General features: G+C 42.6%; 1 protein-coding gene across 1 annotated transcript in view; it reads right to left on the reverse strand.

Moving 5' to 3' along the window:
* The window catches only part of TGFBR3 (transforming growth factor, beta receptor III), a 213,384-nt gene that overhangs the window by 209,579 nt on the left and 631 nt on the right, over positions 1–3,174 (reverse strand). The window lies entirely within an intron of this gene.

The raw sequence follows: 3,174 nt of genomic DNA on the forward strand, positions 1-3,174 counted from the left end.
AAAAAAAAAAAAAAAAAAAAAAAAAGAAACCAGAGGACATCTGAGTTCCCTGAGCTCTCAGGCCCAAATTCTGCCCTCAGAAAAGCAAACAGTCACCTGACTTTGAGAAGATACAAGCAAGTTTGCATGCAAAAGGGAAAGACTAGCTCCTTTGAGTCTTAAAAAGAATGAGATAGCTTCCTTCAAGCAAAACAATTTCATCAATCCATCAATCCCAGCTGGCTCCATTGGTTAGAGCACAGGCTCATAACACCAAGGTCATGGGTTGATCCCCATAGCCCATAACCCATACCAGCCAGCCACCAAAAATAAATAAATAAATAAATCTTGTCAATCCTTAAAGGCTTTGGTGACAAAGCCCAAGGCATCTCAGCCCCTTGCTATCAGAGGACTGAATAGTTCAGCTATTTTGCCAAACTCCAAGACCAGGAACCATAGGCCTATTAGGGAGTGTGGGTTTGATAAATGTTTGTTGAATGAGCAAACTAGATCAGAACACGGAAGACTAAATGAGATCCTAAATAAATGCTACTCTGTAGTGTAAGAATAATGCTGAGATTTAGAAGAAAGGGACTACTTTGAAAGTTATTTAAAATAGGATCCATTTGACCCTAACTTGATAAATGAAATGAAGTTAAATCAAAACGACACGATACACAAGAAACAAGAAAGGAAACTGGCCTACAAAACTACAGACAAAAACTGAAAACCTTTATTAAAAGTCAGTTTGACTGATTCTCTAAGCATGTGAATTCTTAAATATTGTTTATGTTTACAAATAGGAGTGTCCATAGACAAATCACACCTATTCTAGTATCAAATATGATATTTCTGCACTATTATTATATATAGTAAAATACAAGCCTCTGAAGAATGTACAGAAGTAGAACTTCTGTTTTCTAGGATTAACGATCCCTTACTGTCTTGCACTTGGAAGATGTTAACGAAAGATGATAATGACAAGAGGGTGAGCACACCAACCTCCCCGAGAACAAATTCATTATACCCAGTTTTCTTTAAAATACAAATGAGGATCATTACCAAAGTATTCACAATGGATTTCTCTGGATTGCCAGTTCTCCTAAATAACTTGAAATATTATACAAACTACACAAAATTATTTTACACACATATGTCTTAAGAAAAACAAATTGGAAAAACAACTATGTGTGTTTATTTAATATCTGCCCAGCCATCACAGAATTCTTGACGTATATGCAACACATAGGCCCCATCCTCAAGGTCATTCTAATTGTAATCAGTTGAAATTAAATCCAGTTCTCCATTGTAAACTCAGAAAGCAACTCGGTTATTTTGCTAGATAAAGCCACATCATTTTCCACCTCTAAAATGTACGTTTAATACCCTAAAAACTGTTTTACGTGCCTTATAGACATCAATACATAGTGTGTTATGCTCCCCCTATTGGCCAATATTCAAAATAACAATAAATACCCGAGGGACTGCCTTTGAAGTGCTGGCTTTCAAAAGTTAAGTTGATGATTTTTATATTTAAAAACATGAGCTGAATCAACAGTTGTTAAGCAAAGCTGCCATGTAACGGTCAGATTCCATCAAAACAGGAAAAATTAAAGTTGACAAATGACAAAGACAAACTGAAGGGCAAAAAAATATGCTGAAGCCTTGAAACACTGAACAATGCAGAATTAAAGCCAAAAAGCAGAGAACACCAAGAAACAGCGACATCCTTTAACTGACACAATGGCATGAAATCAATTTCATTTTAATAGCCCTTCAGGGGGTAAGAATTATTTCCCTGCCTCCTGTGCCAACCCCAAGCTGTTTCCTAAGGAAGCCAAGAAACAGTGATCAACAATGTCTGGAGAATGAATAAAAGAAATTAAGAATAAAGATCTATATTAATTAATAGAAGTCAGAGAGTTCTATTTATAATTATTTGGAGCCAGTTTCAGAGGAGCTGTTATTGGGCATCCCGTAAGTATATATAATCACCTAAATTAACCACAGGTATCTTATTTGTGTTTTAGGATATGTGTGCAGCTCACATGGGAAGCTGAACGCTGGAAGATGCATGGGCTGACAGCACACGAGTGTGACTGCACAAGTCTCACGGCACTTGCTGCTCTGGGCTGAGTAAGGCAGCTAGCTCTGAAGTCAACCAACAGAAAGGTGCGCATGATCTTGGGGGAATGATCTAACCTCTAGTGTTTTATCTGTAAAATGGAGCTATTAATAGTGTCTTCACCATAGGGTTGGTGTGAGAATTAAGTGCGACCGTGTCTCGAAGGACACGGAGTGTCTGGCACACAGTATGGGCTCAATAAACGTTAGTTATTATTATTACCCAAAAGAAACAGCTGAGACCACGCTGAAGTAACTACTTCCAGGCTGAAGTACCATTTCAGGAAGATTAAAAGGTCTTCCACACGTGCCACCTGTGGAGATTCTCTCCTCCCAAACTGCTCACTTCTTCGAGGGAAGATGGAACTCAGAAAACGCCTCTTTCCTGGTCTCAGTCTGTCACTCGTACCGTTCCCTCTCCTCGCTGCTCTTCTCCCGCCACTGCAGAGTCGGCGCCAAGCACTGTTCCAGCACCTTGCACAGATTAAATCATTCAATCTTCCCAGCAACTTTATGAGGCCGTGCTATTATTCCCACTTCATAGCTAGGGAAATGCAGCGAATTTATTTCATTAAGTGCTACTCTGCCAAGGTAACTCATGCTTGACACACCGGCTCCCTACACCGTGTGGTCCTGGAAAGTGGGGCAAATGCCCTAATAAGAGCAAGTCTGCATGCAGATTCTTCTAGCAAGAGTCCACGATTTCCAAGTTTGTGCTAATCAAATTATCCCACTAAGCCTTCAAAACGGACGGGGAGGCACGGCTAAGCTAGCGTGGGCGCGTTCTCTACCGGGGCTCCGCAGAGCACCCCGAGGGTGCGGCCCGCGGGGAGCGCAGCTGGCATCTGTGCGCGAGTCCCGGAGCCGCAGCCTCTGCCCCGGCAATTGAGCGCAAATCCACAACAAACCTCTCCCACCGGCGCTGTCACGCGCCCGCCCGGAGGGAAGTGGCCGGCGCGCCCCGCAGGGGTCAGAAGGAACCGCGGAGAGGAAGAGCGAGGGCGGGCGTGGAGAACTCCCCAGCACGGCGCATCGCCCCGAGCGCTGCCCACCCACCACCCGCCACAGGTC

This window comes from Galeopterus variegatus, unplaced genomic scaffold, assembly GCF_000696425.1.
Source record: "Galeopterus variegatus unplaced genomic scaffold, G_variegatus-3.0.2 Scaffold2316, whole genome shotgun sequence".
NCBI classification, from domain to species: domain Eukaryota; kingdom Metazoa; phylum Chordata; class Mammalia; order Dermoptera; family Cynocephalidae; genus Galeopterus; species Galeopterus variegatus.